The sequence below is a fragment of the Scardinius erythrophthalmus genome (genome assembly GCF_964197995.2).
Source record: "Scardinius erythrophthalmus genome assembly, chromosome: 7".
Classification (NCBI taxonomy): Eukaryota; Metazoa; Chordata; class Actinopteri; order Cypriniformes; family Leuciscidae; genus Scardinius; species Scardinius erythrophthalmus.
Genome location: NC_138227.1, coordinates 30,265,196 through 30,287,719, shown reverse-complemented (window position 1 = coordinate 30,287,719; position 22,524 = coordinate 30,265,196). Strand labels below are relative to the sequence as shown.

Below are 22,524 nucleotides of genomic sequence, written 5' to 3'. Positions count from 1 at the left end.
ATACAAATGCAATGGCAATCAATGATTAATGTAACGTTATGTTCTGACAGGATATATTACCCAGAGCACTCTGCTTTAATACGTATGTAGCCTTAATGTAACTAGAAATACTATTAATACAGTATAATATATAATATAATTTAAAATAAAATAAATACATTTAAATTTATTTAAAATAAAATGAAGAAATACATCTTCATTCCTTCCCACACCCACTAACATTTCCCTTAGTTTCAGATAATGTAAGCTAGCCAAACTGAGCCAAAGCTTCTGGCCTGGTTGCAATGTAGTTGTAGAGTTTTTGACTGCATCAATAATAATGTATACGATGGGCTATATATTAAATGTTCTACCCTTAAAATGTTAGACGAGCTTTCTTCCAACTTACCTTCTCCATCATCACACGACGTGTGTTCGCGCGATGTTGTTGGTTACCTAGTAACGAACGTACGGTGGCCGAGAATGTTCCGTCAACTTCCGTAGGTGTTTCTCAATGTCAAGGATACTTCCTTGGCAGGACTGGTCCTTCCAAGTCACTTCCTTCAAAGGCTAGACGAGGCTCCTCTTTAGCATTCTACTGTCTATGGTTTTTCAACGGCTCTGGAACAGGCTAGCAAGTGCACGTCAGTGCGTCATTACGTCAGTGAAAATGAAAAACAGAGCGTTGCTATGGACGCAGTTCTGTTCACTCAGGCAATATAATCGTTTTTAAATCAATAAACTCCTTTTTAATCATATTGATTCTTTGACTGTCAAGTGTGTTTATAAACATAATGGATGTAATTATTTTTTTAAACAAATGTTTGGTAACGTAAATATATACTTATATTTGAAAGCATATTGAGCCGTTAACGATCCGACTCCGCTAACGTCCGAAATTTTGAATTTTTTGAACAAGATAGCAAAGCTGCGCGCATAGGATTGTGGGTGATTTGAGAGCGTGAAGACCGCGAAGGCTACACATATGCATCCTTTCCTGTATATGGGATTTTTTTCGAACGAAGGACTCAGTCCTTGGTTGAAATTCCGAGGATCCTCGACATTGGAACAGTCCTTCGACGGATGTCGATGACGTAGCATCCTCGAAATTCTGGCTTCCGAGGATCCTTCCTTGACATTGAGAAACGGCTCGTGTGTTCGCGCATCTATGTTGCCTATTAACGAACGCAATCTGGCCGAGATACGTGCTGGCGGCAGGAAACTTTACTTTGTGTGCCCACGCCTCATATACAACGTTATATATAAAGCTTGTAGGACAACTTGGTTGGCATTGCCTTTTCAGCGTGAGAAATACACGGTGTGGCGTGTGAACTGGTTGAATTGCGTGTGTCTCACGGCCAATGCGTGAGACTTGAGAACCCTGCATGAGACCTCAAAGCTGTTGCACACAGTCAAGCCACCACCAGAGAATAGCCGTTTCTCGATGTCAAGGAAGGATCCTCGGAAGCCAGAATTTCGAGGATGCTACGTCATCGACATCCGTCGAGGATTGTTCCAAGGTCGAGGATCCTCGGAATTTTAACCAAGGACCGAGTCCTCCATTCGAAAAATATCCCATATACAGGAAAGGATGCATATGTGTAGCCTTCGCGCTCTTCACGCTCTCAAATCACCCACAATCCTATGCACGCAGCTTTGCTATCTTGTTCAAAAAATTCAAAATTTCGGGCGTTAACGGAGTCGGATCGTTAACGGCGCAATATGCTTTCAAATATAAGTATATTTACGTTACCAAACATTTGTTTAAAAAAATAATTACATCCATTATGTTATGGGTCAAATTGACCCGCACTGTTTATAAACACACTTGACAGTCAAAGAATCAATATGATTAAAAAGGAGTTTATTGATTTAAAAACGATTATATTGCCTGAGTGAACAGAACTGCGTCCATAGCAACGCTCTGTTTTTCATTTTCACTGACGTAATGACGCACTGACGTGCACTTGCTAGCCTGTTCCAGAGCCGTTGAAAAACCATAGACAGTAGAATGCTAAAGAGGAGCCTCGTCTAGCCTTTGAAGGAAGTGACTTGGAAGGACCAGTCCTGCCAAGGAAGTATCCTTGACATTGAGAAACACCTAATGTCTAATATGGCGAGAAGTTTCACTCTCACTACACTTCCGGCTTCTGAACTGGTTGCAGTTCCACTCTGATTCCATATGAGGGCGCTCACAGGACGAGTGCAGAATGAATGGAGGTCAATGGCGGTATACCCCTCAAAATCCACTTTTCTCAGGATATAATTTTTTGTCTAGTAATTTGAATGTTGTATTCGAAAGGAGATGCAAAGAAATTACACATTGCTGGGTGTTAGATTTTTTAGAGTCACTTATTTGCTTTAAAAAGTCTTTCAAAATGTCAATGACGTCAGAATGCTGACGTCATTAGCAGAATGCTAGCGTGTTCTGGGCAACAACAACTCAACCTGTAAGAAATCAAAACGACATAAGTACTCGTTCATTCAACTTTCGACCTAAAACCCATGTTGAACTTGCAAAATCTAAAATCAGATCTGAGATTTCTCAATGGCAATCGGGTGAAAGAGACAAATTTAGCCGTCTAGCCCCATTGACTCCCATTCATTTTGCACTCATGGCGAGCTCCCCCAGTGGAGCTCTGGTGGTACTACAACCAAAATTCGGTACAATAGGACTTAATAGGGAGTGGGCAGGCTCTCCGTAGACGGGCTCTGCCACCACCAACACAGCTCTTCTTCTTTCCAATTTTACGGCGGTTGGCATCCAGCTTTTTGGTGCATTACTGCCCCCCTCTGCTCCGGAGTGTGGATCAGACAATAGATTACAATACAGCTTTGTCCATTCCCTTTCCTACACTTACATAACACTCATTCCCCTAAAATAAACACTCACACACAAAACAAACTTATATCGATTAAATCCTATTGAAAACTCCCGCCTCCCTTAAAAAAGACATCAATATTCTACTCTGTGTCCCATTTACTGCGCTTAATAACCCTTTTAATGTGACCTCCTGCACCCCAATCTGCCTCAACTTATTCTTCATTACCTGCCTCTGCGTTTCATATCTCTTACAAATCATAATTATGTGCTCCACTGACTCCTCTTCTCGACATCACTCACACAACCCTGTCTGGTGCTTCCCTATCATCTTTAGTGTTTTCCAACACAGCTCTTCTTCTTCTTCTTCTTCTTCTTCTTCTTCTTCTTCTTCTTCTTCTTCTTCTTCGAAACCAACACAGCTCTGATGATGGTGTCAGTTTAAACACTCTCCTTCCCCTCCCAGCATCCAATCACAGCAGGGCATTGATTACTGGCATCAGGTGGAAACCATTTCTCCTTCGAAGAGAGACAGAGAGAGAGAGAGAAACAGAGCACAGCTTGGGCACAAACAAAACCTTACGGCTCTGGACGTAACAGTAGTGTAACTAATAACATTTATTTTTTTGTCACAATTGCTAATGATTTGAAATTCAAAAATACAATCAATCCTATCAATTTTCATAATCGTTGTTGTGTGTGTGTGCGCTCATGACTTCACCAACGCAGCAAGCTGGCTTTGTCTGAAGATGGAGAAGCCCAGATCATATAGCGGCTGAAAATACAGCCTTTATTTTAATTTATTTTGCTGCTTTATTAAATAACAGAAGTTATTCATTCATTAAATAACAGAAGTTATTCAATAAAATTGTGGTTATCATCAGTTTGAGACAGTTGTACTTAACTAAGCGTCTCTGTTTCTGCATCTGGCCGCTGGCAGTCGTGTTGTAAGTAAATCTGTTGTTCAAATCCTTCTCTCACTCTTGTTCAGTCAGTCTCTGTAGAGATTGATTTTGTTCATGTATTTCTATTGTATCAGCTTCATGCAGCTCACAGTACGTTTATATATGTGGTTATAATCAATCAAGCTACAGTGGGTTTCTGCATAGTAAATATTCATCACTCAATACTTTATCAAATATTTGCAAGATTAAAAAACATCACACATTACTCTTGACTTTCACAGTTAGTGCTCAACGATGAGGCCAGTTGTATCCTGATTAACACACTGGATGAAGTCAAGATACAATCACATTATCTGTTGCCTGTTCATCCGTCTTCAGAAACACCAAACCAGTACAATTTCAACTGGACTAAAAATGTAGATAACACTTTAAGAGACTAATAATGTTTTAGGCAAACTGAAATATAATGTTTAAAGTTCATGTAAACTTGATTACTGATGTGACGTAATACAGGACAAAACAGCACTTGACTTTAATGGATATGGAAGTAAAATAATGACAAATATTTTTGAAACAGAAAAGCTTGTTGAATTGCACTACTTGAAAAAATGTGCATTGCATTATAACCCTGCTTGCATTTTAATGCATTGTATTTTCAGGGCTTGCATTTTTATGGGCTGAAATTCAACATGGTTGTATATTCAAGCTGTGAATATTTCAATTCAAAACATTTCACACACATTTTCATTATTAAAAATGCAATAATCCAAATTCACCTTTCAGATTTCACTTCCAAAATATTAATTCTATTTAAAAATACAACCTCTAATATTCGACAGGCAATGTTCGGTCCATTTTATTTCGCTTCACAAATTCAGTGGTTCAAATTCGACAGAAAATTTGCGCGAACTTTGTTTTTTACATTTTGTTTAGATTCCAAAAGATAGAAGCTATATAGAAATACTTATTTTACAAAATATTCAATTTAGGATTATATTTTCACTTTTATTCAATATTTTATATTCTCCTACACTGGACAATAAAGTGATAATTATGTGTGTCTCCACAGATTTTGGGACATTATCTACATGAAGAGAGAAGCTGCTGTAAAGTTTCTGCTGAATCTGTTTGTTTCAGCATCAGAGTTTGATGCAAATACAGAAGAAAATTACACTGAACTATTAACATCTGTGTGCAGCTACACATCTTTCCCCTGTCGTGAGAATTATTATAATACTGAGTATCAGTGTGATTTCCTGCTGGATCTGTGTTCACATGTGAAGGACTATGAGACTCAAACAGGCAGGAGTGTCCTTCCAGCATTACAGCCAGTTTATCAGTCAGTGTCTGCAGTCTGGAGAATAAAGCTCTCAGAGAGAAAGAGCTCCATCCTCCTAGAAGTGCTGAAACTCCAAACAGAGAAGAAACCAGTAGAGCTGATAGACTGTCCAGATGAAGAGAGTGAAGTGAGGGGATTCCTCCAGTGTCTGCCCTACATCTCACAGCTCAGGTGAGAGTCTCATGAGGAACAGACCAACCATGCTTGATTATTGTATTCAGTGCTCACAATAAATTAATGAAATGAATGTAAAGTGTATGTTAGGAATACAATATATATGTGAACCAGAATTGAAAACACTAAGTTGCATTAACTTCTTAGACTAGTCTTACAAGTTAGTCATCTAATTATTTTATTCAAGACTGATCATAACTGTTTTAAAAGAGTTACATAAAGAGGTATATTGGTGTAATCTGAATCTGAAAAGTAAGTCTGATTAGCCCTAACTAACTGCTAGTTGTTCAGACTAGTTCTTGTGCAGTGTTGGGCAGTAACTAGTTACTAGTGATGTGTTACAGTAATAATACTTTTTCTGGTAACTAGTAGTGTTACGATTTCCTGATTGGTCTAGGGGAGGTAAGCAACAGCAAACATGGATGATGGTGAAATTTTTATTTACAAATCAAGCAAAAGAGGGGTATCAGATTCAGAAGGGGGTATTGCCAAAACAACAAACATAATCAGTCTAACTCCTTATTAACCAAACTACTTAAACTAAAAGAAAAGAAAACAAGAGTACAGCAAAATAAGCTAACTCCCTTGCTAACATAAACAGGAGAAAGTCAAGTTCAAAATAAACGGCACCACCGCCCTACTAACCCCACAAATAAAGAAATAAATGATTAACTAGCAAACTTCAAGTAAACCAAGAGAAAAACAGATGAATTAAACCATACAATGAATAATCATTGAAGTTAACACTCACTTCTGCCTTTTAAGTCTCAATCATAGAGTGTGATCAGAAGAGACTAAAGAGAAAACTCTACTTCAATCAGTTGAACACAAATGAAGTAAAGAGACACAACAACACCATCAACTACTTGCTTCAACACAACATCAAGTCTGGGGTTGACCATGAGACCTCAAAGCTGTTGCACACAGTCAAGCCTCCACCAACACAGCTCTGATGATGGTGTCAGTTTAAACACTGTCCTTCCTCTCCCAGCATCCAACTGATCCTCCATCTCTGCTGTCCACAGCAATTTCACTTTGTGCTGCGCCATGACTGCGTTTGTTATGCTTTCGTCTTCCATCATCTCGCTTTCTGATTGGATATTGTTTCGTTTCACGTTATAATCTCCAGAGCGTGCGCGCGTTTGTCCTCGGAGTTCCCCCATATGATATGGTTCCCCCCACACATCAGGATTTCTGATCGTAAATATTCAACATGTTGAATATTTACGATTCGCGATCGGGGCGGCTCCGACGTTCTTCCGATCAGGTTCGGACACTCTTAACACACCTCACACCAAGAGAAAATCTGATAAGATCATCTGTAGAACCATCAAGATAATCGGGACATAGCTAGGATTGTCGGAAGGGGGAAATCGGCCCAAAATCAGCCCGATTATCTTCTGGTGTGTACCTAGCATTACGGCTCTGGACGTAACAGTAGTGTAACTAATAACATTTATTTTTTTGTCACAATTGCTAATGATTTGAAATTCAAAAATCCAATCAATCCTATCAATTTTCATAATCGTTGTTGTGTGTGTGCGCTCATGACTTCACCAACGCAGCAACCTGGCTTTGTCTGAAGATGGAGAAGCCCAGATCATATAGCGGCTGAAAATACAGCCTTTATTTTAATTTATTTTGCTGCTTTATTAAATAACAGAAGTTATTCATTCATTAAATAACAGAAGTTATTCAATAAAATTGTGGTTATCATCAGTTTGAGACAGTTGTACTTAACTAAGCGTCTCTGTTTCTGCATCTGGCCGCTGGCAGTCGTGTTGTAAGTAAATCTGTTGTTCAAATCCTTCTCTCACTCTTGTTCAGTCAGTCTCTGTAGAGATTGATTTTGTTCATGTATTTCTATTGTATCAGCTTCATGCAGCTCAGTTCTTTTATATTTGTGGTTATAATCAATCAAGCTACAGTGGGTTTCTGCATAGTAAATATACATCACACAATACTTTATCAAATATTTGCAAGATTAAAAACACCACACATTACTCTTGACTTTCACAGTTAGTGCTCAACGATGAGGCCAGTTGTATCCTGATTAACACACTGGATGAAGCCAAGATACAATCACATTATCTGTTGCCTGTTCATCCGTCTTCAGAAACAACAAACCAGTACAATTTCAACTGGACTAAAAAAAATGTAGATAACACTTTAACACTAGAAGTCCCAGAGATTTGTAACCCTCCTTTAGCCAAGTGGATGCTAACTGGCTAGTCTTTTGGCTATCATTAGCATCAATTCATGTGTAAATGTGGTCATTACCTGAGCAATCTGCAGGGGGGTTGGGGGGTGTGTGTGAATGGTTGCTGGTGGCTTGTTTGTATGTGTGGGGGAGGGAGGGCTGTTAAAAGCAGAGAACTTGATTGACCATGTCTCACATTGGCATGTAAGGTCTTGCCCAGGTGTAAACAGGTATGAATTAGCACATCTAATTGCATGCAGCTTGCTCTCAAATGAGAGGTAATTCCTTTTGTGCTGAGGTGGATAAAATCTCACTGCACATAGCCTACTACTTCAGTCCCCTCAAGAATTCTGTGGTGTACGAACCTCCTCTCCAAGAAAAGAAAATGCAGAGAAGACTCACCACTCGGCAGGCCTTGGAAATTATCCTGAGTGAAGTAAACCCTTGTGACTCAGATGGAGAAGACATAGAACTACAGCCGGATTCGGACTCAGAGCTGTCTGATCTGTATTCAGGTTAAGTTTCATTTCATATTATTTCCTATTTCATTTCAAACCAGTAAGTGGAAAACACCAAAAAAGCAGAGTGGAGTGACATAAATATTTACTCTGCCTTTTTTGTATTGTCCACTTTTTTGTTTGTACTACTTAGCAGACATTCACTGCCATCTGAAGTGCAAAACATTATTAGTTGTTTCTTTGCTTTAGTTGTATCTTTTTATTTAGGAAGATATTTCAGACATTATTTCGATACAGAGAAGGAGATACTGGAATTATTATTAGTATCTATGCATGCATTTGTGATATCATTTGACTTTTCCATTGCTCACAATTTGAATTTGTTCACACTGCAGATGAGGAGACTGCTCCTCAACCAAAAAAGAGAGCCCGTTTGGGGACTGACCTGACAGAGACAGCGAAAGATGGCACAGTGTGACGTGAAGAACAGGTGGGGATGCGTCTCCCTTTCACCCCAATCAAAGCGTACGCTGCAGATGGAGAGCCAACGGCTAAGGCCAGGAAAAGTATCTCGAGTCGCCTTCAGAGCTTCCTGTGTTTCATCACTCTTGACATGCTTCATAGCATTCAAGAATGGACTATTCAACATGCACAGGAAACGGAGCATGTTCATTGGTTCATGGCCCTCCCTGAACTAATGGCATTTATTGCAATTTTCATCTTGCGGGGGCTTACCAAGGTTCCATCAATACGTGACTGCTGGTCAGCAAACCTGGGAAACCCACATATCATTGGAACAATGCCGCGAAACCGCTTCCAAGACATCATGCGACACCTACGCTTAGATGACAGGTCCACCCGGAGGGATCGAGCAAAGACTGATAAGTTTGCTGCAATTTCCAGTGTGTGGGGATCATTTGTCACCAATTGCATCACGTCCTACAACCCTGGTCTACATATCACCGTTGATGAACAGCTTTTCCCATCAAAGACTCGCTGCTGTTTCCTGCAGTATATTGCAACTAAACCTGACAAGTTTGGGATCAAGTTTTGGGTGGCTTGCGACCTAAAATCCAAGTACATTTGTAATGTCCTCCCATATCTTGGCAAGGACCCTAGTCGTCCCAGTGGAGAGAGACTGTCTGAAAATGTAGTGATGATGCTGATGGAACCATTCCTAGACAAGGGCAGAAATGTTACCACGGACAATTTCTTCACATCGCTGTCACTTGCTGTCACTTGTCAGACTGATAATACCACCAAAAGGAAGCCAAACACTGTCACCCTTTACAACACCACAAAGTGCGGCGTGGATGTGATGGACCAGATGGTGCGGGAGTACACTGTCCGCACAGGGACACGGCGCTGGCCAGTTGCCGTGTTCTATAACATGATTGACATGGCAGCACTGAATGCACATGTGCTGTATCAAGCATGCACCGGAAGGCAGGAAAGACGGGTGTACTTCCTGGTGGAGCTTGCAAGAGAGTTGGCTAACTCTCATATGTGTGCGAAGAAGGCAAGAAAAGAACAATTGCTTCGGACACAACCCTCCACACCTAGCCCTGGAAAAAGAGCCATGTGTCAAGTCAAACACCAATGCAAGAACAATCATGCCACTGTGCGATGTGTTCACTGCTACAGATACACATGTGGTAAATGCAGACGGGAGATACCATGGCAGTGCCAGGATTGTGAGTGATTGCTGGAATGTACTCACTCACTTTTTAATAATATTTGTAAATATGTGTACAAATGGTTGGTTTCTATTTTATTTTGTACTGTTTTTATCAATAAATCTCAGCAACAAAGGAAAAAAAACATGTGTGTTGATTTCTCCCTAAGATGGCAAAGTGAAACACAAGTTTCCTTGAAGTGGCTCAGCATGGCCCCACATTATTTACATAACAAAAGCAACCGTTCACAGGTGATTAAGGATATTAGCCTAAAGCCTTCCAGCCCATCGGCTGTCCTGCGGGTTTTATAGGTAGAAAAGCCAAATGGCTGCTCTCTGGGACTTCTAGTGTTAAGAGACTAATAATGTTTTAGCCAAACTGAAATTGTCACAAAGAGAGTCGTAGATCCAAATGCAGCAAGCAGTTTATTGTAGACAAGCCGAGACAGGTTTCACAGATGAAAATACTCAAAACACCACGTATACCAGGCAGGCACCAGGATACACATTCACATGAGAGGATGATACCGTCTCAGGCAAAACACTGGAACTGGATAAAGAGAACTCCACACGATCTCCAGAAGTCTGGAAACACAGACGAGATCGATCCTATTCCATGCCAACTAGAACTGGATGAAGAGAGCACAAACAAGAGTGACAAATGTATATAACGAACCGACACCAGGCAATGATTAATTCCGCTAGATATAGGCAGCTCACAAGAGAATAAACTAGCTGCAGCTGTGGCTTGTATTTTAATGCATTGTATTTTCAGGGCTTGCATTTTTATGGGCTGAAATTCAACATGGTTGTATATTCAAGCTGTGAATATTTCAATTCAAAATATTTCACACACATTTTCATTATTAAAAATTCAATAATCCAAATTCACCTTTCAGATTTCACTTCCAAAATATTAATTCTATTTAAAAATACAACCTCTAATATTCGACAGGCAATGTTCAGTCCATTTTATTTCGCTTCACAAATTCAGTGATTCAAATTTGACAGAAAATTTGCTCAAACTTTGTTTTTTACATTTTGTTTAGATTCCAAAAGATAGAAGCTATATAGAAATACTTATTTTACAAAATATTCAATTTAGGATTATACCTTCACTTTTATTCAATATTTTATATTCTCCTACACTGGACAATAAAGTGATAATTATGTGTGTCTCCACAGATTTTGTGTCATTATCTACAGGAAGAGAGAAGCTGCTGTAAAGTTTCTGCTGAATCTGTTTGTTTCAGCATCAGAGTTTGATACAAATACAGAAGAAAATTACACTGAACTATTAACATCTGTGTGCAGCTACACATCTTTCCCCTATGATGAGAATTATTATAATACTGAGTATCAGTGTGATTTCCTGCTGGATCTGTGTTCACATGTGAAGGACTATGAGACTCAAACAGGCAGGAGTGTCCTTCCAGCATTACAGCCAGTTTATCAGTCAGTGTCTGCAGTCTGGAGAATAAACCTCTCAGAGAGAAAGAGCTCCATCCTCCTAGAAGTGCTGAAACTCCAAACAGAGAAGAAACCAGTAGAGCTGATAGACTGGACAGATGAAGAGAGTGAAGTGAGGGGATTCCTCCAGTGTCTGCCCTACATCTCACAGCTCAGGTCTGTGTTAAATACTACACTTCTGACTAGTAAAAAGTTATGCTTTCATGTAAGCATGAGATTTTCTGCCTGAAAGTATGACAAAGCACTATATGTTTGAATAAATAATTATTCATAATTTCCTCGTCCTGTAGGAATGCTGAGCGGTTCATCCCTTCACTATGTAAAGTGTTTGGGCCGAGAGTGAAGGCAGATCAGGCGACTCCTCTGCTCCAGGCTTTAGACTTCACTGTTACTCTGAGTGGAGAATTATCCAGCAGCTCCTGCAGATCTGTGGCGAGAGTTCTGGGCCGTTCGCCCTCAAAACTAAACCTGACTCTGAAGACACACGCCATCTCTCTCAGAGGACTCAAACTGCTCTTCAAACACATCACACACCTGCACAAACTGAGGTTTCAGATTCATCATCTGCATTCACACTTTTACATCATCCTGAAATCTGCTGTTTGAATGTTCCTCATGATCTCTGATTTTGTCTTTGACAGTGTGGAAGACAAACTGTTAGTGAAGATGTTCAGAGCGCTGAGATCATTGAATGGTCCTTTTCCACTGATAGAGGAGTTTTCACTGCTCACAAAAGACTCAAAGCGAAATCTCTCTCATATCCTGAGCAGCTTGACGTCTCTCCTGAGACTGGTGTCTGTTCAGTGTTTGGATCTTACTGAGTGTAAATCAGAGGCTCTGTCTCTCACGGCTCTGTTGGGTCTCCAGGAACCCGTGACTATCAGGTCTGTGTTCAGCGAAGTTGGTCCATTTTCTGTGAGTAAATCAACCTGTTTAAAACTGATGAGTCCTGTTCTGTGTGTGTGTGTGTGTGTGTGTGTGTGTGTGTGTGTGTTCAGGTTCTCTAAAGAGACTCTTCAACAGCTGGTTCCTCTGGTGTATGAAGCACAGGATGATGAACTGACTCGCTCTTTCCTGAAGAAAGTGTCGAAGGATCTGACTTCCTGCTCACTGACCTGGGAAGTGATTCATTTCCTGCTGCAACATCAAGATCTAGATCTGAAGTTGGACTTTAGAAAGAACAAAATCTCTTGTGAAAACATCAGAGAACTTCTGCCCTTGTTAGAGAGAATCAAGTTGAAAAGGTAAAAATAATCCATCAAGAATAGAGCCATTGTTTCCCTCGCTAATTTAATATATATATAATTAAAAAAAAAATACATTTACAATGCAATTTACATTACATTACATTTTTACTCATACCTCAAATGTGAGTTTTGAAACCATTGTGTGCTTTAAGAAGTTGCTAACAAGTTGCCTCTGGTTTTTCAGGGCTCCTGCTTATTTCTCAATCTTTGAAGAAACTCTCGTTTGAGAAAAGACTAATTTCAAATATAAAGATACATATTTTTTGTCGTAGAGCAAAATCTTTTAAAGCAATGTTTTTCCACATATTTTATATTTACTCATGAATTGAAAACCACTATTCTAAATTCCTCTTAGAAAGTTTGCAGGCTGACCCGTGGCAAATTATATTTCTGGGTCACTTTATATATTCACATCACGGCTAAACAGTTCAATTGCATCCATTGCTTCTCTATTAAAGAACATGTAGTTTACTTCTCTGTGTTCACTGAGTGACTTTGATTCAAGTAGATTTTACTGATGATCTTATTCTCCACAGGTTGAGCCCCAGCTTTACTCTGTCCATCATTATGGAGATTTACGAGTCTCGCTCTCCTCAGTATGTGTCCAGTCTGATGAGTTCAGCAGGAAATGACATCAGTCTGAGCGGCAGAGTGTTGGACTCTGTTCACTGCGCTGCCCTGCGCTTCACTCTCGAGAACTGCAACACTGTTAACTGCAACTCAATCTGCTCTGGACCTCCGTACCAGAGGAGGAGCTGGAGAGCTTTCTGCCTTTGCTCAGCAGAGTCACACAACTCAGCTTAACAGATTTACAGCACTGATATTATAATGGCTGTTGTTTTGCTCAAGAATCTCTTTAACAGTGTGTGTGTGTGTGTGTGTGTGTGTGTGTGTGTGTGTGTGTGTGTGTAGTGTTGACAGGCTGCTGCTGCTGAAGCTGCTTCATTGCTGCAGTTCCTCTGATCTCCAGCAGGAGACAGCATCTGTTCTGCTCTCTGCTCTCCACAACACACTGGACTTCTCCTGCTGCTCGGCTCTGGATTTAACAGACACACTGGAAAATCAAGATTGTTTGATACTCACCGATAAAGACTGTAAAATAATCTCATCTGTGCTTCAGAAAACCCAAAGTGTTGTGAAGTTGATTTTACAGGACTGTGAGATCTCTAAAACGGCCCTGAAACAACTTTGGCCAATCCTGCCTCGAGTCCGGCTGAGGTGAGAAACCTGACAGATCCCTTTCATTACTGATATCACACAGTCCAATTATTTCTCCATATAAACTCCCTGTATATTATTCTCATGTTTGTCGTTGTGTTCTCCTGTCTCTCATCAGCTGTAGTAAAGCTTTGCTGCTGCAGTTTCTGGCTTGTATTAAAGATGGATCTCAGAGAGGCTCTTCGAGGAGGACTGAGGCTCTTTCACAGGCCTTGGGAGGAGAGATGGACCTCAGTCACACTCAGATGGACCCGAGCGCTTGTGAACAGCTGGCGCTGTTTCTGGAATATTCTGAAGGGCTGAAAGAACTGGATCTCAGTCACTGCAAACTCACTGATCACTGCATGAAGCCGCTGATGCCACATCTGCACAAAACTCAGACTCTGGAGTGAGTTACAGAGACACGGCAGCAATAGACAAACACTAAACGTGTTTATTTCTGTTGTTTTATTGTTTCTGTCTCATTTCTTCTTATAGTGTGAGTCACAATAATATCACAGATGAATCAGCAGAGAGAATCCACAGCGTCGTTTCCAGTCACAGCAATATCCAGACTGTGCGGTAAGTGTGTGTGTGAGCTGTGTTTTTACTTCTGTATGTTTATTAACCCTCTAACCCACATCATTTATTAATAAAACAGAAGTTTTAGTGATTTAACTAAACAAAACATAAATCATTTGATTTTTACGTTATAAAGTCATATCGGTTTTCTGTAATCTGATTAAATGAATTGTTTAATTTTAGTTTTAGATCCACATTGTTGAAGGGCCACATAAGCATTTTTTTAAGCATTTAAATATGATTAAGTCTGTAGTTTTGATATGTAAAAATGCGTATTTAAAATTAAATTTACTTTTTGACTGAAGGCTCTGACTTATTTTTCACATCACACGACTTTATATCATATTGTGTTCAATTTGGTGTTTTCAGGCTGTTCGGAAACAAAGTCAGTGACAGAAAGCAATTCATCGGAGACAAGAGATTTGAAATATGGTAAAGATCCTGGACCGTATCCTGATGATTCATTAAGATGTTTTGTAAATGACTCAATTCATGATAAAACAAAGTGACAGTCACTTTGCAAAGCATGAAACATCTGTGTCATAGTTTATTTTTATGATCATTTTAAAATGAATTTATTCATATCTTTAATGTAGTCTGGTTCATTTAAACCAGAATGATTCAATTGAAATGTTTAATATATTGCAATATGGTGGTAATAACGAATATATTGCCTTAATATACATATTAGAGCAATAGTTATTTCTTATGAATTTAGTTCTATGTATTGATCTGTCTTAACTGGCTTCCAGTCGCTGCTCATCAAGTTCAAGAGACTGACATTGTGTCTCTGTGTTCGAGCCTGTACTTTATAATTTGTATTCCACATGTATAAGTCACTTTGGATAAAAGACTCTGCTATATAAATAAATGTAAATGTGATGTAAATGAACTCTTATTTGTGCAAAAGTGCGTGGGCCCTTAGAATCGTCCTAACTAAGGTTAATTAAAGGATTAGTTCACCCAAAAATGAAAATTCTGTCAGTAATCACTCATGTTGTTCCAACCCCGTAAGACTTTCATCTTTTCATCTTCGGAACACAAATAAAGATATTTATGATGAATTCTGAGAGCTGTCTCACTCCTTCATAAGCTGCAGGGTAATTGATATCTGCCATCCCAGAAACGTTAGTAAAGACATCGTTAAAATACTCCAAGTGACTACAAAGAAGATGTGCACTCATTGACGTCTTTTCTTTAAAATTTGGATATTGAGACTTTTTCACGGTTTTTAAAGGTCCCATTCCATGGATTATTTTTATTATTTAATAATGTTTCCAGGGGTGCCCTTATAATGTTAGTATGTTTTTTAGATCAAAAATTGTTATAATTTAGAAATAAAAGGCATATTTCCTAGCCTGATTTCATTCCCTGGTTTGAACACTCTGTTTGAAGGGGCGTGTCTGCTGTGAGACTTCAGTGTAAACGCCCTCTGCTGTGATTGGCTGACATGCTTGCATATGAAATATCTGGCATTACATGTGGAACTATCTGGAAAACTTTTACTATTACAGCTATTATACGTTTTTACTATTACAGCTATCTGGATTAACGAATCGTGAGAAGTTTTTTAAGTATTTAGATCTATTCCCATCACATAAAAGGTTGCAGTGATGATGAGCATTGAGCAGATGACAGTCTGTTGATCGCGTGAATGAAGATCTTATCATTGCAACGCAGTTTCTGCACTCACTAATGATTTCACCAATGCAAACATGAGGTATATAAATACAGTAAGAGCTTCGTTGTGCAGTGTAACAGCGTCATTGATTTCATAACGAGTTTTGGCAAGAGTCCAGATAAACTCGCGCTGTGTCACCGACAGCAGCTTGGGCGATTGGAAAGGGATTGTTCTTTGATCGCTTTCTGTATATTAATCACAGTTTAAAGCTACACTGTGTGATTTTTTACCCCCATCTAGCAGTGAAATTGTATATGACTACCCAGTGAATATTAGTTTCTGTTCCTCTCAATTCCGAGGGCGTTTTTACTCCTACGGTGGCCGTATTATTCCAAGATTAACATGGCTTCCAGTTGTCACTTCGTCCATGACAATAATAAACAATACGTCTAAAATGAATAAAACTACAGGACAGATGTCAGGAGGTAAACGTCACCCTTGGAATCGGCTATCCCAGCATAATCAGATTAGGCTAATGTTACAATGTGTACAAAGTAAAAGCAATTAAAAATAACAAAAATTTACAGTGGCCTTTTTTTATATATATCTTAAAAAATTGCGCCTTTAAAACTATTCATTACCTGTGATCCGTCGCAGCACAGATTTATGTTACAAGGTAAACAATACTTTTTCACCATTGACGCGAGGATGAAGTTATACTAAAGGTCGTTCTGGCGTTATGCACAACCATGCTATGGTTAGACAAGCAACTATAAAACTTCGAATTTACACAAATGAATTTCAACAGGCTGAATTACCTGTCGAGAAGAAAGCAGGCAACCTCGGCGTCCATTTTAAAATCTTTTCTCCTCATGAGCTCTTTCCATCTGGGAAAAGTTACTCCAATATTGACTATGGTCTTGCTGATTTGTCTGTCGCGTTGACGTTTTAATTCTCTCTTTCAAATGTGAGTACACACACACACACCACACTATCTTTCAAATCTGCCGGCACTCGCGAGCTCGCGAGTAATCTCCCCCTCGCATTCGTCACGGTGTCACTGAGTGAAAAACGCAAAAGGCGAAGCTTGAATTTACAGGCATGTCCCTCTTTAGCTAATGTAGTTTCAAGATGGAGGGGCAACATGGCGACCGGCATTCGAACCCCTCACCCGTATGTTCTTCTTCTTCTTTTATTTTTATCTGGCGGTTGACAACTTGTTGTTGTATTACCGCCACCTCTGGACTGGAGTATACCCACAACTTATATTTTCTCTATACTTTTAAATTCTTTTTAAAAGCCCTGTATTCTTTAAAAAAGAAAACAATATTTGACACATCTTATCAGAACTTCTATGTAAAATATTTCTATAATTAAATATAATTTCATTGGCTTCTACTTGCTCAATAAACCTTTCCCTCTCATTCTTATATTTCTGACAATAAAACAATAAATGCTCTACAGTTTCTGGGTTATTTCCGAGACAATACTCACAGATACCATCAGCATGCTTTTTCATTAAAAATAATGTACTGTTAAGTCTGGTGTGCCCAATCCTCAGCCTGGACAACACCACTTCTTCATATCTAGTTCTACCTGACACTGCATTCTTATTTAGGCCTACTTTAGACTGTAAGTTAAAAAGATGTCTCCCACTTGATTCATTTTCCCAACAGCGCTGCCATATTTCAAAAGTTCTTGTTTTAATAATACTTTTAACTTCTGCTTTACTGTGCTTTATGTCAACATCAATGATATCTTTATCTGCTGCTTTTTTGGCCCATACATCAGCCAGCTCATTCCCCTCCACCCCTATGTGTGCTGGAACCCATAAGAAGGAAAACATTTTACCCGCCTTTTTCAATCCACTCGCTAACTGCAATATTTCAAGCAGAATGTCTTTCCTGGACCCTGAATGGGAATTCTTGATACTTAAAATAGCAGAACTGGAGTCAGAAGCTATGACAGATTGTCTATTCCCCCCATTACTTTCTACCCATACCAGGGCAAACCATATAGCTACAAGCTCTGCCGTATATACTGCCAAATCATCACTTAGCCTATTTCCTACAGCCAAACCCAGCTCAGGCACCACATGAGCCACTCCCACCCTTTTATCTGATCTTTTAGATGCATCTGTAAAAATAATCCTGTCATTTCTGTAGTTTTCTGTTATATATCTATTAACCATCCCCTTTTCCACTCCACCTACCTGCTTTTCCTCCAGAAGCCCTAAGTCCACTTTTAATTCCTCAAAAGTCCACGGGGGAACTGTAGAGTATGGTACTGTCATACAGATATTAAGAGCACTTAAACCCATACACTCAACTTTTTGTTCAATACCCCACCCAAAGCTTTTTACTCTTTTATTTAATCGCTCTTGACAATTTCTTAGGGTTATGTGAGCAATATGATCCTCTCTATGACCTTTAAGATTAGCCCAGTACACTAGGGCCAGCTGATCTCTTCTTAAATTCAAGGGCATCTCCCCCACCTCCACTTGGATGGCTGCCACCGGAGAGGACTTGACTGCTCCACTGCAAATTATCAAGGCTTGGTTTTGCATTACATCAAGTTTATATAACATTGACTTGGAGGCTGACCCATATGCTACACTCCCATAATCGAATACGGACCTCATTAAACCAGTGTAAATTGTTCTCAAAGCTGCACCAGACGCACCCCACTCAACCCCACACAAGCACCTCATCACATTTAGAATTTTCTTACATTTCTCAACCATCTTCTGGATATGGAAGGCCCATGTCAACTTCTTGTCAAACCATACACCCAAGTACTTAAAAACCTCTACTCTTTCCAGCTCTTTTCCTGCCAAGCTAATCTTAAATTCAGGTCTTATACTCCCCCTAGAAAAGAACATAACTTTTGTTTTCTCTGCTGATATCCTAAATCCCCATTGAACTGCCCATTTCTGAACTTCATTTACTGCTCTCTGAATTTTCTTAACTATGAATTCCACATTCCTCCCTTTCTTCCACATGGCACCATCATCAGCAAACAAAGCTACTCCGTCAGGCCCTTTCACATTTTTAAAGATCTGATCTATTAATATATCAAACAATATAGGACTAACAATACTCCCCTGCGGAGTACCATTCTCAACTATATATTCATTACTTAACTCTCCGTTTATTTTAACCCTTAGCCTTCTTTCAGCCAAAAAAGCTTTTATCCACTGGAGCATTCTGCCACCAATCCCCATCTGCTGCAACCTAATCAACAATCCGTTCGTCCACAACATGTCGTACGCTTTTTCAATATCGAAGAATACTACCACCACTGCTTCTCTATTTACTTGAGCTCTTCTTATACTATCTTCCAAACATACTATTGGATCCATTGTACCTCTACCTCTTCTGAAACCACTCTGGTAGCTCTGCAATAACCCCTTTGACTCAACCCAATAATTTAACCTATCATTTACCATTTTCTCCATAGTCTTACCCACCTGCTAAGTTAAAGCTATAGGCCTGTAACTACTTGGATTATGAGGATCCTTACCAGGTTTCCTAATTGGCACAATTATAGACTCTTTCCACTCCTTAGGTATCCTTCCCTCCATCCATATCTTGTTAAATAACAGCAACAGCTTATCTTTCCCTATTCCACTCAATTTATCCAACATATCATAACATATTGTGTCTCTCCCTGGCGCAGATTTTCTTAATTTTCTCAGGGCAATATTTAGTTCTAGTCTAGTAAAAAATTCATTAATTCTACCTTCATCCTCATTCACAATCCCTTCCACATTCGAATATCTTAACAATGTCTCTCTCCTTCCTTCCTTTTCCTCCAAACTGAGGTTATCTGAACTATGCACCCTAGCTAATGTTTTAGCAATCACTTCCGCTTTATCTTTACTCGTCACCACTATATCCTCTCCATCTATAAGCATGGGGTACCCATAACTTCTATCTATTCCTTTCATTTTTTTGATCATACCCCAAATCCTCTCTATAGGAGTAGTACGACCCACAGCATTACAAAACCTCCACCAATATTCCTTTTTTGCCTTCTTAACAGTTCTTCTCACCAAAGCTTGAGTTCTCTTATACTCAATCAAGCATTGAAAATTATGTGACTTCTTCAATTTCCTAAAAGTTCTATTCCTTTCTTTTACTGCCTCCTGACACTCTTTTGACCACCAAGGTACTATCCTATTTAAAGGCCTGGACTCTGCCTTAGGAATAGTTGCCCCTGCTGCATCCACTATACTTGAACTAATTGACCCACATAGCTCTTCCACACTCATACTTCCTTCAATAGTTGACATCCACTCATCACTGACTTCTCTAAACTTCTCCCAATCAGCTTTTCCTAGTATCCATCTCCCGCCTCTCCTTTCCCCGTCTTTTTCCAATTCCACCCCTACCTGCACTCTGATGGGGTAATGGTCACTCCCAATTGTCGTCTCCTTAAATACTTCCCACCCACACTTATCAGCTATATTCCTAGAAACTATTGTCAAATCAATTGCTGACTCTGTACCTCTAGAAACGTCTAGTCTAGTGGTAGAACCATCATTAAGACAAACTAAACCCTCTTCCTCAATAAACTCTTCTACGACATTCCCATTACTATCATCCCTATCACCCCACAGTGTACTATGTGCATTAAAATCCCCGCACCATATTACCTTTCCAGTCAGATCTTTCCATATTCCTTCAAGCTGTCCCCTTTCCAATTGTCTACATGGATTATATAAATTAATAATCAAGATTCTACCAGTATTTGACCATACTTCAACTATAATATACTCCAAATCCTCTCCTTTCCTTACTTCTCTAAACTGGAGACCCCTCTGAATGAATGTAACTACCCCACCTCCTTTACCATTGTCTCTGTCCCTTCTTACTGATATATACCCCTTTATCCCAAAATCTAGCCTAGGGATCAGCCATGATTCTTGTATACATAATACATTTGGTTTCACCTCAAGATCTTCTACATACTTTTTGAACTCTTGCCCATTAGAAATCAAACTCCTTGCATTCCATTGGATTATATTCAATACCATTAAGACTATCCTTAGCATGACTGACTTTGAGATGACTCCTCAACATCATTAGCTTCTGAATCCTTAAGACAATCGACAACAAACCCCCACTCCACCCTTTGCACATTCAAGAACTTTTTGGCTGATTTAACTATGATCCTAATCCTATCTGTTCTACTACTTGTTTGAGCAGCTCCATTAACAACATCTGCCATGAAAAGCACAAAGTCCAATTTCTTTACTATCAGTGTGTCTTCTTGAATTTTTTTACATGCTATACACTCTCCTTCCATTTTGCTATTAACCTTCTTTGCCTCTGGAACTAGTTTAGGGACTTGCTTTACTGCCTCCGCATAGGACATTCCTTGTTCTGCTTTCATCCTCTGAATTTCTCTCATGCGTTTATACACCTCACATCCTCCATACGCTGCACTATGGTCGCCACCACAATTGCAACATTTTTGAGTTGCCCCTTCTTCGCATTCACCGTACTTATGTTCTCCTCCACACTTACTACACCTAATCTTCCCTTTGCATACAGCAGCCACATGCCCATACCTTTGGCAGTTGAAACATCTCAATGGAGGTGGGATGTATACCCTAACATTATAGCTCATAAACCCAATATACACCTTATCTGGGAGTTGTTTTTCATCAAACGTTAGCAATATTGACAGACTATCGCTCAACACACCATCCTTTTTCATTTTCAACCGTTTCGCTTCTTTTACTTTCACATTTTTTATGTTTCCCAACAACTCATCAATTGAATCTTTAACTGGAATCCCAGTAATAACTCCTCTAATCAGTTCATTGTCACTGGCTATAACCCCTCTCACTCCTTGGCCATTCATCTTTCTTATTTTAACTGCTTTCTTCTGTTGTTCCTCATCAGTACATTCTACCAACAATGATCCATTTCTCAATTTTTTCACATTCAATACTTCCCCTATCTCCTTGTGTACACATTTCGTTAACTGTACAGGACTCCAATCAGAAAAGGAACCTCCCTCTTTTATAAAGGATATAAATACCTTATATACCATCTTCCTTTCAGAGATATCCATATCCTCATCACCTTGTTTACTAAATTTCTTTTTCTTGCGTTTTGGCCTACCTTCCTCTTCATACCCACGCTCAGATTCATCCATTCCCCACTGCTTACTCCGTCACTTCCTACAATCAACTCCAGTCCAGTCGGCGGCAAAATGCGGCTAACAACTGCGCGAGTCGAAATGCGGCGTGCCTCCTCCCAGTCTTGCAGCGCCACCTACTAGTGTGGAAGCTGTTGGTCTGTACCTGCTTGTAATATCTTCTGTCTCACCCGTATGTACTTTCAATGGCAGATTATAAACTTAAGAGAATACTTTATTACTTGAAAGAAGTAAATATACATTAATGAGCACATATATTTTTGAAAGAACTAAGTGTTTTTTGCTAAGAATCAACTAAAAAAGTTACACAGTGTAGCTTTAAGTAAGATTATTTTCATCCTACTAAGAGAAACGAATGATGTGAAGAGTGATCGCTACTTCCATATTAAATCACTACTTACCGCTTGCTGGAACCCAGATAGCAAGCCAACATTGAATAAACATTGTTTTAAACATTGTACAGGACTCCAATCAGAAAAGGAACCTCCCTCTTTTATAAAGGATATAAATACCTTATATACCATCTTCCTTTCAGAGATATCCATATCCTCATCACCTTGTTTACTAAATTTCTTTTTCTTGCGTTTTGGCCTACCTTCCTCTTCATACCCACGCTCAGATTCATCCATTCCCCACTGCTTACTCCGTCACTTCCTACAATCAACTCCAGTCCAGTCGGCGGCAA

At 39.4% G+C, this 22,524-nt stretch overlaps 1 protein-coding gene across 1 annotated transcript in view; it reads left to right on the top strand.

Moving 5' to 3' along the window:
* LOC308693453 (uncharacterized protein) overlaps positions 1–5,215 on the top strand; it is a 43,853-nt gene extending 38,638 nt beyond the window's left edge. The window contains exon 8 of the mRNA XM_081370351.1: positions 4,775–5,215. The gene's annotated coding sequence lies outside the window, so the exon portion shown is untranslated. The remainder of the gene's footprint in view (positions 1–4,774) is intronic.
* Positions 5,216–22,524: the final 17,309 nt, after the last annotated feature.